Here is a 17516-nt window from a genome sequence, read left to right as displayed (position 1 = left end):
GGAATCCTGAGGGACAGGATGTACATGAAGTTGGAAAGGCAAGGACTGATTCGGGATAGTCAACATGGCTTTGTGCGTGGGAAATCATGTCTCACAAACTTGATTGAGTGTTTTGAAGAAGTAACAAAGAAGATTGATAAGGGCAGTGCAGTAGATGTGATCCATATGAATTTCAGTAAGGCGTTCGACAAGGTTCCCCATGGGAGACTGATTAGCAAGGTTAGATCTCATGGAATGCAGGGAGAAGTAGCCATTTCGATGCAGAACTGACTCAAAGGTAGAAGACAGAGGGTGGTGGTGGAGAGTTGTTTTTCAGACTGGAGGCCAGTGACCAGTGGAGTGCCACATGGATCAGTGTTGGGCCCTCTACTTTTTGTCATATATATAAATGATTTGGATGCGAGCATAAGAGGTACAGTTAATAAGTTTGCAGATGACACCAAAATTGCAGGTGTAGTGGACAGCAAAGAGGGTTTCCTCAGTTTCCAAGAGGATCTGGACCAGATGGGCCAATGGGCTGAGAAGTGGCAGATGGAGTTTAATTCAGATAAATGTGAGGGGCTGCATTTTGGGAAACCAAATCTTACCAGGACTTCTACATTTAATGGTAAGGTCCTAGGGTGTGTTGCTGAACAAAGAGACCTTGGAGTGCAGGTTCATAGTTCCTTGAAAGTGGAGTCGCAGGTAGATAGGATAGTGAAGAAGGCGTTTGGTATGCTTTCCTTTATTGGTCAGAGTACCGAGTACAGGGGTTGGGAGGTCATGTTGTGGCTATACAGGACATTGGTTAGGTCACTCTTGGAATATTGCATGCAATTCTGGTCTCCTTCCTATCGGAAAGATGTTGTGAAACTTGAAAGGGTTCAGAAAACATTTACAAGGATGTTGCCAGGGTTGGAGGATTTGAGCTACAGGGAGAGGCTGAACAGGCTGGGACTGTTTTCCCAGGAGTGTCGGACGCTGAGGGGTGACATTATCGAGGTTTACCCTGGGATAAGGGAGTGCAGAACTAGAGGGCATAGGTTTAGTTTGAGAGGGGAAAGATATGAAAGAGATCTAAGGGACAACTTTTTCACGCAGAAGGTGGTCAGTGTATAGAGTGAGCTGCCAGAGGAAGTGGGGTGGAGGCTGGTACAATTACAACTTATAAGAGGAATTTGGATGAGTATATGAATAGGAAGGGTTTGGAGGGATATGGGCCGGGTGCTGGAGGGTGGGACTAGATTGGGTTAGGATATCTGGTTGGCATTGACAGGTTGGACCAAAGGGTCTGTTTCCATGCTGTCCATCTCGATGATTCTGTAACTCTGTAACTCACTCGGACTACCTGTTAGTCTGTATAGAAACCACACTGAAACCCTCGATTAGATTCCAGTCTGTAACATACTCTGGGGTATCTGTTATTGTACACAAAATCACCCCGAATCCTCTTGATAAAATTCCAATCTGAAACTGACTTCCAATTTGAAGGGAGTCTGGACATTAGCCACTTCAATCGTTTGATTAGATTCCAGTCTGTATCACACTCCTGGGTATCTGTTAGTTTGTATATTAATCATCCAGTCCAAACCCTGTTAAAATTGCCCATAGTATTCAGGGAAGTGTAGGTGAGGTGCATTAGTCAGGGGTAAATGTGGGAAAATGGATCTGGATGGGTTATTCTTCTGTGGGTCAGTTTGGTCTTGTTGGGCTGAAGGGCTTGTTTCCCCACTGTCGGGATTATATGAATCACACGGAACCCTCTCGATTCCAACGTGTAACTCACTTCCATCTATGTGTGACTGGCATGTTTCAAAAACACCCCAAAACCTTCAATTCTATTCCACTTCGATAAACACGAGGCGCTGCATTTTGAGAAAGCAAATTTGAGCAGGACTTATACACTTAATGGTCAGGTCCGAGGGACAGTTGCTGAACAAAGAGACTTTGAAGTGCAGGTTCGTAGCTCCGTGAGAGTGGAGTGGCAGGTGGATAAGATAATGAAGGCAGCGTTTGGTATGCTTTCCTTTATTGGTCAGAGTTTTGAGTATAGACATTGAGAGGTCATGTTGTGGCTGGACTGGACATGGGTTAGGCCACTGTTGGAATATGGCATGCAATTCTGGTCTCCTTCCTATCGGAAGGATGTTGTGAAATTTGAAAGGGTTCAGAAAAGCTTTTCAAGGAGGTTGCCAGGGTTGGAGGATTTGAGCTACAGGGAGAGGCTGAATAGGCTGGGACTGTTTTCCCTGGAGCATCAGAGGCTGAGGGGTGACCTTATCGAGTTTTATAAAATCATGACGGGCATGGATAGGAAAAATAGACAAAGTCATTTCCTTGGGGTGGGGAGTCCAGAACTAGAGGGCATAGGTTTAGTGTGAGAGGTAATATGAAAGAGACCTAAGGGGCAACTTGTTCACTCAGAGGGTGGTACATGAATGGAATGAACTGTCAGAGGAAGTGGCGGAAGCTGGTACAATTACAACATTAAAAATGCAGCTCGATGGGTATATGAATGGGAAGATTTGTAGGGAGATGGGCCAAGTGTTTGAGAAAGAGTCTAGAGTAGGTTAGGATATCTGGTCGGCATAGACGGGTTGGACCAAAGGGTCTGTTTCCATGCTGTACATCTCTATGACTGTATGACTCCGCGATTCTGTGACTCACTACTTGTTATCTGTTATTCTGTATGTAAACCAACTCAAACCTCTCGATTAGATTCCACTCTGTCCCTCACTCCTGGGTATCTCTTATGCTGTATGTAAACCCTAAACCCCTCTCTTAGATTCCAGTCTGGAACTCACTCCTGGGGATCTGTTATTGGATCTGTGAAGTGATCCTTGTTGGATGTTAGACCGAAGACAAGATAAACTAAATGGTCAAATGTTTCATTGGAAGCAGGAACACAGAAAGCTGCTGGTTCATTTCTGTCCTGTTACATATCTCCAAGTTTCAGATTGGGGCTGAATTTCTGTCACAATGGGGAAAGTCTCAAAAGCTGTTTACTGTCCTGTACGAATGCATCATCATAACATGAATTCTCTTGCAAGATAGGAAATGGAGACAGCTTCTGGAAGGTGTCTGTATCCCTGTGTGTGTGATTCGGTGTGTCTGTGATTCTGTGTGCATGTTCAATGTTTTATATATTTTCAAACTGTATTGATGTTGCCAGTCTCTCTTGCGTTTCCTTATTTATAAACTCAATGTCATCGTTTTGCTGATATAAAATGGTGGCTGTGGACAAATCTAAAATGACTGATTTGTGTCAAGAATACTTTCAGCAAGGGAGAGGTGGCAATGTGTCAAAAGCCATTTCCATTCATTGATGCTAGCAGAGATAGGAAATGGAGACAGCTCTTTGAAGGTGATTAAAATGTAAATCCCAGAACCTTTTTACAGTGAATGCGGAGAGACAATGTGACATTCCAGTAAGGTCTGCCTTACTTTCCAAGCTCCTAATATATGAGAGAAACATAATATACAAAACCTGATAGAGCTCAGCCACTGAATTGTAGATTTGCAGCGTTGGATCAGAATTTTGCCTGGCTAGGTCTCATCCCAAATTGAAGGGTTTCTCAAATCCCACACTGACCTTCTGTGGGTTCAAAGTGTGTGTTGTCTACAAATAAAAGAAAATAATGCACCTGCAATTGAACAAAGCTCTTTCTGGAACTTTGTGCATCTGAAAATTTAAGTATCTTTCAACAGGATTGAACATAAATGTGAGAGATAGGTAGCACTCTAACCAGAATGGCAGTGCAGTATAAAAGGTATATTAATAATTTCAGTGAAAGGGGAAAACAGAGGAGGATAGTCCTCAAACAAGGAAAGTTGGGAGTCAGTAAAGTTGTGTAGTTTGTGACTGCATTATGTTTATGTGAGTCAAGATTTGAAACCACTTGGCCAATAGTACACTTTGTGACTCACTCCCAGTTACAAGTTATTTCACATAAAAAGGTTAACATATCCCTTGATTAGATTCCAGGCTGTAACTCCCTCCGGGCTATCTGTTATTCTATATCTAAAACTCCCTGGACCCCTCGATTAGATTCCAGGCTGTTAACTAACTCCAGGGTATCTGTTATTTTGTACATAAACCATCTTAAATCCCCCGATTAGTTTCCAATCTGCAACACACTCCAGGCTATCTGTTAATCTGTAAATAAATCACCCTGAACCCCTCAATTAGATTCCAGGCTGTAACTCACTCTGGGCTATCTGTTATTCTGTATATAAACCACCCTGAAACCCTCGATTAGATGCTAGGCTAGGCTGTAACTCATTCTGGGGTATCTGTTATTCGTATATAAAGCACCATGAACCCCTCAATTAGATTCCAGATTGTAACTCACTCCGGGGTATCTGGTATTCTGGATATTAACCACCCTGAACCCATTGATTTGATTTCCCTTCCTGACATGTTAAGCTCATGTTCCCAACACAATCTAATCTCAATAATGATCAATGTATCACTGGTCCTCCAATCTGCTGGCACTACCATCATGTTAACTTTCTGATGTTTACGTACATGATTACCTGTAGCAGTGAGTCGCAGGTAGACAGAGTGGTGCTAAACACATTTGACACATTTGCCTTAATCAGTCAGAGCATTGAGTATAGGAGTTGTGGTGGTATGGTGCATCTGTACAGGATGTTGGTGAGACCACTTTAAGAATACTGCGTACAACTCGGTTTTCTGCCGAAATGTCTTACACGTATGTTCCAGGACGGGAGGCTTGAGCTATAGGGAGAGGCTGATTACGTTGAGGTGTTTCCCCCTGGAGTGTCAGAGGTTGAGAGGCAACATTATAGAGGTTTATAAAATCATCAGGGGCATGGATATTCTGAACAGCCATGTTCTGCTCCAAAGGATAGGGGAGTCCAGAACAAGACAGCAGAGGTTGGAGGGGAGAGGGCGAATGAGTTAGAAGGGACCTGAAGGTAAATATTTCACACAGAGAGTGGTGTGTGGACAGAAAGTGCAGTCAGAGGAAGTGGTCAAGGCGGGTACAATCACAGGAGGAATATTGGCCAAATGCTGGCAAATGGGACTAAATCAGATTTGATATCTGATCGGAGTGAACAGATTGGATTAATGGGTCTGTTTCCATTCTGCATGACTCTCTGATTCTATAAGAGGGATGACGAATAATTCTGAAAGGATCTTTCAAGTCGGAATTCTCTTCAGTGGAAGATTATCGTGTCTCTATGTTCACATTGATTGAAAGCTGTGTTAGTTAAATATCTGATAAAGAAGTGCACAATGGGACGCAGACAGGAAAGTGGGGCTGAGACCACAAACTGTATATAATTTTAGTGCCTGGTGGAGAAGGCTCAAAGTATCTAATGACCCACTCCTGTTTCTCAGTCCCATGTTCACGTGTTCCATTCAACCCATCAAACCTGCTAGACAGGAGCAGTTGGAGGTTACTTACTCCTATAACCTGTTGCACAGAAACACAGGAGACCATTCAGCCCCTCTGTACTGTCCCACACGGTTTGAAGTGAATTGGGAATGTAATTGGAAAACCCAGGCTGGGTACGAAAGAGGCCCCTCATCTCTCTTCACAGAGCTTCCCCTCTCTGCAACTTGTGCTTCATTTGTTGTTCATGTTGTAGACCCAGATTCAGTGTGAATACAGCCCCCATACCTCACCCAGAGATTGCTCACAAAATCCTCTGGTCTCCCTGTCTGCAACATTCAACAACAGAACATCCATGAAAATAACACCCACTAACTTTCCAATAAGAGAATGGGAGAACATCAGAAACAGGGGCAGGTCGTTCACTCCCTAAACCTGCCTTGCCCTTCGTTAAGATCATGACTGATCTGCTCTTCGTCTCAAATCCTCTTTCATATCCAATTCTTCATAGCCCTCAACTCTGACAGGTCAATTTCCATACAACTCCTCTTCAATTATGTTCAGTCATCTCGCTCCCCCAACACGCTTGAGAAGAGAAATCCTGACATTCAATGCCACCTGTTTGAAGAAAACACTTGCTGCTCCTATATCATGGCCTATGGATGTGAACAAAAGAGGTTGATACAAGGGTTCAGGTAAAAATGACTGGCCCCGATATCAAGGCTGTGGTTGACTTCTGTTGACATAAAGGAGCTTAACAAAACTGAACTTAATGGGAATCAGAGTAACCTCTCCAGTGTTTGGGGTCAAACATGGCACAAAGGAAGATGGTCATCATCTCAGTCCTGGGTCACCTCTGTGGGAGATCCCTTCACAAACATCTTCAGCTGCTTCATCAATGTCTCCCCGCCCCCACCCTCCCCACCATTAGATCAGAATTGGGGATGGTTGCTCAAGATTCCACAATGTTCAGAACATTTTGTCCCCCGTCAGCACCTGAACTGGTCTTTGTCCGTAACTAGCAGGATCCAGACTCCATTGAGACTTGTGCTGTTAAAGTTACCGTAACATTCATGTAACAGCAGTGGTGGGCATTGCACATTGCCCCAGTAAAACAAGAGTTCATTCATCACCTCACGCTGGTTTCACAGGAATATGAGGAAGCCATTCAGCTCATTGACACTATTGGAGATGAACAGGGACAGCCCATTCAGTGCCCCCAGCCTATTACTCAGGAAGAGAAGGAGTCTAGTGTGATGGACCTCACCAGAGCCCCTCGAAAATATTTGAAGGCGGTAGCCTGGATTCTAATGTTTTCTTATTTTAAAGGAAATGTAAAGTGTCTGTTCCAGATGCAATGTGACTGGTCAAACTACTCGGTGTGAAGCAAATCACCATCTACTTAAACACGAAAGAGAAAATGAAACCAAAGAAAGAGGAATTTAGAATAACGTAATTCTATTGGACAACTTAACAGAATAATAGATCTAGGAACTATTACTGATGAACTGTTCCAATATAGGGAAATCCCACAAACACAGCCCTTGGCAAAAAGATATATTCAGACACAGATTGTCACAAATATTTCTTCAATCCAAGAATTAAAAACAGTATCAAGAGAAATTTCAGAGAGGGTAGCAGCCAGAAGACTTTCACTGAAGTTTCCAACTCTGTGGAGACTCCAATAGTTTCTGATGTTACTGAGAAACCAAAACACAGAGATCATAATCTGTGAGAGCTGGCCACACACATTCAGGCTGCATTAAAATAAACACAAGGCCTCCCTAGCTGTTACTCAAGTGGTCTTAACTGGCAAGCTTGGTAACGATCGTTCAATCTCTCTCATAAAAGAAACCCGGACAAAATAACCTCTTAAAGCTGCAGCATTGTTCCATGAGTCAGTACAATGAGCTGTCAAACAGGAACCAGGGTTAATCAGTCAGGCCCTTGGCCCTGTCCAATCGGACGAGGTTGAAGCCAATCACTCCCTTGAGTCACTTACACAGGAACAGCAGGAGGCCATTCCCACCTCAATACACTTACACGGGGGCAGAATGAGGTACTTTTTGGTGATTACTGATGAATGTCTTATGCCCAAAACGTCGATTCACCTGGTCCTCGGATGCTGCCTGACCTGCTGTGCTTTTCCAGCAATTGATGGTCTATTCTCATCTCCAGCATCGGCAGTCCTCACTGTCTCCTAACTGATGCACGAAGATGATGAACAAGTGGGGCAGAGGCTCCACAGACAGACTGTTCCACATTGTTTCTCTTGGCTCCGTTGTTTATGATACACATGTGGGACTTTAACATGGTTTTCTAGAGGTGGGCAGGGAAGCCATATGTCTTGTGTGAAGTCTTAAGAAGACATCTTCCATCTCCACGAAGACAGACTGGTGTTCTCTATGTAGGGCGGAAGCTGATGGGAATGGCTACCTGTTTCAGACGGAGGGTATTGTGGCTGCTGTTGGGAATTGTGGGCAACCTGAAGTTCAGTACAGGGTTCACACGCCGACTGCACAATAACGTGGGGAGAGTTAATTTAGGCAAATAAACTATTAGGACAGTCACGTTAGACTGATGAATGGACTCTCTAAGTTCAAATAATGGTGATGTTGTTCATGTTGATCTTGTCAAGTGTATGTCCTGTGCAGTGTAACCTGTGTGCCTTACTCTGTCCAAGTCTATTTCCACCCTATGATCTGTCTGGCCATGCTTACTATGATCTTCCTCCACTGCTCATAAATAAAGTGTTTCCCTGTACTGAGGTACACGTGACAATAAATCAAACCAATCAATCCTGGGTAAAATATGGAATTTCTCTCCCTATCAATGTCTGTTTTGGAAATAAGTGACCTTTGCCACGCCTCGTGTTTCAGCGTCACCATTTCTTCATCTCTCACAGCTCTACAGATTAAACACTCAGCCTCTTCACTCTATCCCCATGTTACCATCACCCGTGTCTGTGGTAAGGGAATCATTTATTAGAAAGGAGATCAAATCTGTAGAGAGTGCCCCTAATGCTCTCTCAGCAAGGCTCTACAACAGCAGGAAGATGGCTTTACTTATGTACTCGAATCATCTTACAATGAAGGACAGCCTACCATTGACTGCACCCATTACTTACACAGGGTTTGATTCAGAGCAGTCAGCATAGACTTGTGAGTGGGAGATCATGCCTCCCAAATTTCTTAGAGACCTTTGATGAAGTTACCAGGACGTTTGATGAGGGCAGAGTGATAGATGTAGTCTCTATGGATTTCAGTAAGGCCTTTGATAAGTTTCCAAATGGCAGGCTGCTCAGGAAGGTTACATCTCGTAGAATGCGGGGGGAACTGGGCAATTGGATACACAGTTGGCTTGATGGTCGGAAGCAGAGGGTTTAGTGGAAAGATGTTTGTCAAACCGGAGGCTTGGTCCATTGCTGTTTGTTATCTATGAATTAGTTGAGAATGTAGAAGGTATGATTAGTAAGTTTGCAGATGACACTAAAATAAGTGGGAGCATAATCAGTGAGGATGTTTATCAAAAATTGCAGCAGGACATTAATCAGGTGGGAAATGGGCCGAGAAATGACAAATGGAATTTAATATAGAAGCGTGAGGTCCTGCATTTTGGGAACTCAAATCAAGGAAGGTGTTTTGTGGTGAATGGGAGGGTCTTAAGGGGTGCAGTGGGCAGAGGGACCTTGGTGTTCAGGTGCACTGTTCTCTGAGAGTGGAGTCACAGGTAGGCAGGGAAGTGAAGAAGGCTTTTGGCACATTGGCCTTCATCAGGCAGGATTTTGAGGATAGAAGTTGGGACCTTATGTTACAGTTACACAGGACTTTGGTAAGGCCGCACTTGGATTATTGTCTTCAGTTTTGTCACCTTGTCATGGGGAGGATGTTATTAAATTAGAAAGAGTGGAGAAGAAATTTACAAAGACGTTGCCAGGACCCAATGGTCTGAGTTATAGGGAGTGGTTGGACAAGCTAGGACCTTTTCTTTAGCGTGTAAGAGACTGAGGGAGTCCTTCTCGAGCTGTATAAAATCACAAGGGGTATGGATAGGGTTAATGCTCTCAGTCTTTTTCCAAGGTGTAGAGAATCGAGGATTAGCGGGGATCAGTTTAAGGTTAAAGGGGAAGGAATAAAAGGGAACCTGAGGGGCCACTTCTTTATACAGAGGGCCGGTACGTGGATGAGTTGCCAGCAGATATGCTGGAGGGGTGTACATTAACAACATTTCAAAAACATTTGGATAAATATGTGGATAGGAAAGGACTGGAAGCATATGGGCCAACTGCAGGGAAATGGGTTTAGCGTGGATGGACATTTTCAAGGTGGACTCGAACCCCTCTGTTAATTAAACCCAAACACCCAGAAAAGCTCACCTCACATCGTAATCTGTTAAAATAAGAGTGACACAGATCTCCTACATTCCACTATTTAAACAAGAATTATCAAGTTAGTTTCTTAGCTTTAATAGTGAACTCTAAACAACAACTATTCACTAATACAAGCCCCTCTTTTCTTACCTAATTACTATCTGACTCCAACTCTGTAAAAATATGCTGTTCCAACAACCCACATACGAAACATTAAAATCTCAAGACCATACAGTCTCTATCTTCCCCGCTGTGTTCACTCTTTCAGCTGCTGATCTCCCTTCGTCATTTTTTTTATTGCAAGTAGGTTTACATGAACATGTGTCTTTGATAGAGAGTGTTTGAGATGGCCAGTTAGCACTCCTGCTCTACAGCAGTTACTCTGCTGTTGGATGGCAGTGGCTGTCCCTCTATTTTCAAAATGCTGGGATTATATACTCCCCATGATATAATAATTCTCATAATTTGATTGCTGTCCAGGTGTCCAAACAATAATATTCAAATTCTGTTGGTTTCTGGTATCCTGAGCATTATTTAAACTCTTTGGTTGGATTTGAATGGCTGTCAAAACAGCAACCAAAACTCAGGTATCCATTTCTCAGCTAATGGTGATATGTGGAACAGTGTGACCTTTAGCTGGCATCTGTGGCTTTAATTTCTATTCAACAAAACCCGATCTGTCTTAAAGTGCCCACACATGTTTTTGTTTTCATAACATCTTCCCGCTTCAGAAAATAAAATGAACCAGCAGACTGAAAAGATGGCTACATTTCTTTTCCTCAAATTCTTAATCCGAACTATATGAAATATAAAAGTATTAATCTCAGTTATATCATTCATATTAATTCTGCACACCAATACAACACTGGAATAAGTCAAATCTTATCTCTACTGCTTTCCTTTAAATCCGCGAAAACCCTTCTGCTATCACATTGTAGGAGCCGCAGCATGTACATTTTGTCAGTTTAAAGTCGGTAAGGTAAGACTCCAATGAAATAGTCTCATATTCTGGTCTTTAAATGTTCCAAAAATGCGAGAGATTTGTCATTGTCCACAACCATCTCCGACAATTTGTTTGTCATATACACATTAAAATATTGTCAGACCAGTGTGAAACTTAATCATTCTTGTTCAATAATGGAGATTTTTTATTTTTTTTCTGGTGGATATTGAGTTTTTTCGACAAGTAGCCAATTAGCCATTCAATTCCATCATCCTCTTTCTGTATCAATACATCTCTGACCCCTATATCCCGAGCATCAAACACAATTTTCAAAGGGTTTCAGAATATTTGGTGTAGCTAAAGCTGGTGTGGTGATTAATCCTGCTTTAAAATTCTCAAATGCCTCCTGGCATTGTTCGGTCCACAACAATTCTGTGTTCATCTTTAGTAAATCCATCAGTGGTGCCAATACGCTGCTGAAGTTTGGAACAAACTTCCAATAGAATCCACTCAGTTCCAAAAATCGAAGCATTTTTTCTTCGAGGACTGTCGTGGAAATTCCTCAATGCCATTCGTCTTTGTGGTCCATGGGGTCAAAATTCCATGTCGAAGGTAATGTCCCAAGAACACCACCTCTACCTTCGCGAATTCTGTTTTCTTTAAGTTTCTTGCCAAGTTTGCTTCTTGTAATCGTTCAGCATGCTCTGCTAACTGTAACACGTGAGCTTTCAATCACTTGCTAAAGGTCACTACATCATACAGATAAGCTGCACAATTTGTTCATATGGCCACAACTCTGTTTCTGAGTCTGAAATGTGGCTGGTGCATTATTCATCCATATGAAATACTCGATAAAGTTTTTTTGTCATCTCTGGTATCTTTACTAGATAGTTTAACTGACTCCACATTTTTAAAAATTTGAATGGGGCCACTAAACCTGGCTTTGAAGGGATTTCCTACCACTGGTGGCAATACTAATACGTCATCCCCACGGGAAATCTTCAAAGTTTCTGAGTTTTTATCTGCCACCTGCTTCACTCTATGCTGTTCTCTTCAGATACTATTTAGCAAACTCACCTACTCCATCTACTCTCTCCTTCACCTCACACACAGAATCCAGGTGTGAGATTTCCAACTTCGGTCCTGTCAATTTATATTTAATTAATTTCAAAGGACCTCCCACTTCATGTACGAATGTTAACTCAACAGACGTAAAGTGAGTAGATTTATTTGGGACATCTCTAATGGCAAACAATTTAATGGGACACCTTTATCACAATCATTTGGCCAACCCTGACAGTACGCTGTTAACATAGTCTTCAGCGTCTGATGCTAACTTTCCAAGGCTCCCTGGGATTCAGGATAGGACGCCCTTGATTTGAAGTGCTGTCTGCCTAAGCCATCCATGACTTCCTTAAACAGCTGAGTGGTAAAATGAGATCCTTGGTCTGACTGAATCTCTCTGGGCAGCCCACAGCGAGTAAAGAAAGCTACCAACTCCTCCACTTCCCTTTTTGCCTTGACACTCCAATAATGGAATTGCCTCTGGAAATCTGGTAGACACATCCAATATAGTCAGCAAATATTGGTTTCCACTTTTACTTTAGAAAGGGGAGCTACACAATTAATCATAACCCACGTGCAAGGTTCTTCGAATGCAGGAATTGGCAAGAAAGGTTCTGGTTTTATTACTGCCTGTTAATTACCTACCATTTGGGATGTATGTCATGTACAAGAAAAATTAACAGTGTCCTTGTACATTCCAGGCCACTAGAAACGCTTCTGTACCTTAGCCTGAGTCTTCTGTACACCTAAGTGACTGTCTGTCGTTAGTTTATGAGCTACCCGTAACACTGTACGTTACTGCTAACACAATCTGGTGCACTTCGGCCCATTTCCCGTCTGCAGTAACCTATCGGGGTCTCTATTTTAATTTTATGATTCTATCTTTCAGTTAATAACGTTCAACCATATATTCTGATTCCTTTTCTGTATGTGTGTGTGAATGTGTGTGTATATATCTGTTGTAAGTCCATTAGCCTTTCTGGACTAAACCCCTCTGCCTGATCCTCTGCCTGTTCAGGTTTTTCCTGCACCGTTACATCAAACAGGGGGTCAGTTCACTGAGCATCAATTCATTCGTCTTTTTCGTTCGTTTTTCCTTCCTGCTGTAACTTATGACAGTGGGATCTTGTTACTACACAGTCTGGAAAAATTCCTGGGTAATTTTCTTTTAACTCCCCAATTCCCTAGTCTTCCTTTGGCTTCTCCACCACAAGGGGTGCCTATCCCTCCTCACCTCCTGCTAAATCGTTCCCAAGAACAAACTGTATTCCTGGAACTGACACTCTGTTACTCACTGTCACTGTTACTTCCCTAATCATGATTTGGCATTCCATCCTGATATTACACAAGGGAATGCTTAATTTCTGACCCCATTCCACAAATTATCACACTCTTGATTAACATGCCAGAAACAGTGAAAAAAACTTTCATCTCTTACTATTAGAGGGTGAGAGAGTGAGGGCTGCAGATGCTGGAGATGAGAGTTGAAAAGTGTGGGACTGGAAAAGCACAGCACGTCGTCAGCATCCGAGGGGCAGGGGCGTTGACGTTTCAGGCATAAATCCTTCATCAGGAAAGTGGGAGGTAAGGGAGGGGGAAGGAGGTTGAGAAATAAATGGGAGGGTGGGGGTGGAGCTGGGTGGAAGGGAGCTTGGAAGGCGATAGGTAGATGCAAGTGGGGTGTGATGGTGATAGGTCGGTGAGGAGGGTGATAGGACTCCTATCAGTGGTAGGACAGCTGGAACCCTCAAACTGTTCCGCATCAATGTTGACTTCACCAAATTTCAAATCTCCCCTCCACCAACCTCTCCCAGATCCAACCGTACAACCTAGCACTGCCCTCTTGGACTGCCCTAACTAGACATCTTCCTTTCCACCTATCGACTCCACCCTACACTCCGACATATCACTATCACTCCCACCTACATCATCTTATTGCCTTCCCAGTGACCCTTCCACCAGCTCAGCTACTACCCTCGTATTTATCTTTCAGTCCCCTTTGCCCCCCCCCCCCCCCCCGACCATGTTCCTGACGATGGGTTTCTGCCTGATATTCGATTGTTCTGCTGTTCGGATGTTGCCTGATCTATTGTGCTTTTCTAGCGCCTCACTTCTCAACTATTACAGACTGAGCAGATCCCATATCTCACAAAATTATAACTTCCTGTCGTTCTCCCCCTGTTCTTTCTGAGTAAACTTTATCTACAGAGGTGAATTCTTTTGAGAGATCAGGCACTGCCTCCATACCCAGCCCTTGCCTCGGCTGTGCAATTTCCTGCAGCTCCTCGGCTCCACTTGGGGTCTCCTTTATCAGTTTCACTAATGCCACTGGGCTTAGCCTCTTCGACCGTATCTTTCCCCAAAGTGTCTTCCTTTAACGCCCAGCACGGTGTGTCCCAGCTTACTGCAGTGAAAACAACTTTTACCCTGTGCCCTTCTGAAACCACCAGCACTGTAATTTTATGTGTTCCACTCCCTTATTGTGAGAGCACCTGAGGCCTTTCACCACCTTTCAACCCCCTTGGGCTTCTTTCTTCACCTGTGGTAAAATATTGTGAGCTACTGTTCGCTTTGTAATGTGTGATCGTCCCTTCTCCCAATTTCTATCCCTCACAGGATGAAATTCCTGCCAGAAGCTAAATTTCATCACATGCCCCAGTGCATATTTACCTGCCATTTCTGCCGCGCTTCTCACTTCTTGAACTTCCTATTCATTCACATGAATTCTTACTATCTCTGGAAGTGAGTCTTTTAACTTCTCCAGCAGATTAATCTCCCTTCAAGCCTCACAGGTCTTATCCGTTTTTAAGGCCAGCACCCACCTGTCAAAATGACTGGTTAATTCTTTCAAACTCAATATAAGTCTCTATTTTTCTGAACTTCTGTCTATATGCTTCTAGTACCAATTCATAACCAATCAAAATAACCAATTTAACATCTTGATAATCTCTTGACCCCCTCATCTGTCAGCGCTGCACATACCTCACCAGCTGTGCCCATCAGCTTAGTCTGAACGAGCATTACCCACAAGTTCACTGGACATGTCATCTGCCTAGCCATTTTTTCAAATGAAATGAAAAAGGGTTTGACAATTATCTCAACGAAATATGGCAAGTTACTAACCTAGTTGTATACATCCCTACGTTCTCCCTGCATCTCCATCCTGTTAATTTAAATTTCTTGTCTAATTCCCAACTTCTGAATTTCAAATCCCCTCTCTCTTTCTTTTTCCTCTCTTTCTCTTTCGTCTCTCTCTGTTTCCATCCCTTTATTTATCTTCTAACTCCAGTTGCCACATTTGCAATTTAAGTTTTTATAACTCTACTGCAGTTGCCTGTTTCTCTGATACATCAAAGTGCTTAACCAACTCCATTACAATTTTAGCTTCCCTTTTCTCCCTGGTTAAACCCAATTCCAACCTATTTGTTAATTCTAACAAATGTCCTCCTTCTGTCTTTCTAAACTTCCTTGGAAAATTTGGGAACCTCTTTAGTAATGTGAACAGCCATTTCCCTCACTTTTCATTTAACCAACCACAAGTAACAAAATTAAACGAATTTTCCCACTGGTTTTATTTGAAGATCAAAGTCACGAATTGCAATGAGTTGGAATTTGCTGCGACCTGTTGAATCTCAAATCTGTTCAGATCGGTCCAAGTGCCACACGGCAAGGCCCCAAACTGTTATGACATCAATGTCGAACCCCTCTGTTAATTAAAATCACACACCTAGAAAAGTTCACCTCACATCATAATCTGTCAAAACGTGAGCGACAGAAAACTCCTAAATTCAACTAATAAACAACAAATAACAATTTATATCTGTGCAAGTTAGCTCGCTGAGCTTGAAGGTATGTTTTCAGAAGTTTTGTCACCATGACTAGGTGACATCATCAGTGAGAGTATCTGCTGAAGTGCTGGTGGTATGTCCCACCTCTCTATTGAAAGGTCTTGGTTTCTTAAAGTGGATGATGCCATTTCCGGTTATTTTTAACATGGGAATGTAGACAGGATCTAAATTGATGCGTTTATTGATGGACTTCTGGTTATAATACGATTCCTCTAAGAAGGTCCTTGCGTGTCTTAGTATGTGTGTTTGCTTTGTCCCAGTCAAAGTGGTGCCCTTCTTTGTCTGTATGTATGGAACATAGTGATAGTGGATCATGTCTTTTGGTGGCTAGTTGGTGTTCTGTTGTTTATTTACAATGTGTTGTGCACATATCAAAAATGCGACTTATCTGCACACACACATTGATTAAACAGTGTATATAAAATCATTTTTCCACCATTGAAACTGTCCTGTTATTGTGTTACGAGGATAGATTAGATTAGATTAGATTACTTAGTGTGGAAACAGGCCCTTCGGCCCAACAAGTCCACACCGCCCCGCCGAAGCGCCACCCACCCATACCCCTAACATCTACCCCTTACCGACACTACGGGCAATTTAGGATGGTCAATTCACCTGACCTGCACATCTTTGGACTGTGGGAGGAAACCGGAGCACCCGGAGGAAACCCACGCAGACACGGGGAGAACGTGCAAACTCCACACAGTCAGTTGCCTGAGGCGGGGCGGTGTGGACTTGTTGGGCCGAAGGGCCTGTTTCCACACTAAGTAATCTAATCTAATCTAATCTATCCTCGTAACACAACAACAGGACAGTTTCAATGGTGGAAAAATGATTTTATATACACTGTTTAATCAATGTGTGTGTGCAGATAAGTCGCATTTTTCATATGTGCACAACACATTGTAAATAAACAACAGAGACACAGTTAACGAAAAATGATGCATATGATGTATAAAATTGATAAAACATTAAAACATGATTTGATCCTCTCAACGAACCCTCCTTTTCTGGGATTCCCAACGCTAATCTCTCATTCTTACCAGGATGTGTGCTCCAAATTCTTGATTCTGGTGTCCCAACTTATTTCAGTTAATCCCCTTTCTACCGGGACTTCAATATGTTGGCCTGGTGGGTTCTTTCCAAAGCTAGTGTCAGTCATATTATTGGAGATAAATATTCTGGCATCAGACTCAGCATTTGAACATATTACTCTGTTGTAGATGCACTGTACAAAGGACCACAGCACACAGGCATTGCCAAACCATTGGGGAATGTTCATCTACTTCTTTCGATAATGTAGCTTTCTCATTTTCCACATCTCCAGATCTCTATCCTCTCTCTCGTTCTCCCTTTGTATCTAGTTAAGAAATCCACTAATTATTCTTCGTGTCCCGTCTCCCAAAACTCCTCCTTTCGGTTTATATCTAACGCTCTCTTCAGGATGTAATGTGGTTATAATTGAGCAATGTAACTACAAGGACATGCGGGCGAAGCTGTCCAGAGTTAATTGGAAGGGGAGCTGAGCAGGAAAGACCATGGAGCAGCAATGGGAGGAGGGTCTGGGGATAATTCGGAAGATAATACCAGAAATGCAACCCAAAGAACTTGAAACATACTCAAGGGAGAACAAGGCAGCCATGAGTGATAAGGCATCAAACCAAAAGAGAAAATATACAATGTGGTGAAGATGATTGGGACTCCAGAGAATTCATTGGCTCTGAAACTACATAACGCTGGCATTACTGACACTACAGAGCTCTTAATCATGGTCAGGGAAAGAAATAGAGGAAACACATTCACTTTAAACACAGCAGATTGGTATTTCTCAATGAAAAATATTTCGGTGAATGAAATATTTGAATTAAGATCAGTTAAATGCTTTTGCGGAATGTGTCAGATTGGAAGCAAGACCCGGGGAGAGAGACCCTCAGCAGGATGAGAGTTTG

The sequence above is a fragment of the Chiloscyllium punctatum genome, chromosome 34 (genome assembly GCF_047496795.1).
Source record: "Chiloscyllium punctatum isolate Juve2018m chromosome 34, sChiPun1.3, whole genome shotgun sequence".
In the NCBI taxonomy this organism is placed as follows: Eukaryota; Metazoa; Chordata; class Chondrichthyes; order Orectolobiformes; family Hemiscylliidae; genus Chiloscyllium; species Chiloscyllium punctatum.
The sequence above is the reverse complement of the archived record's forward strand: the minus strand, read 5'-3'. Positions refer to the sequence as shown.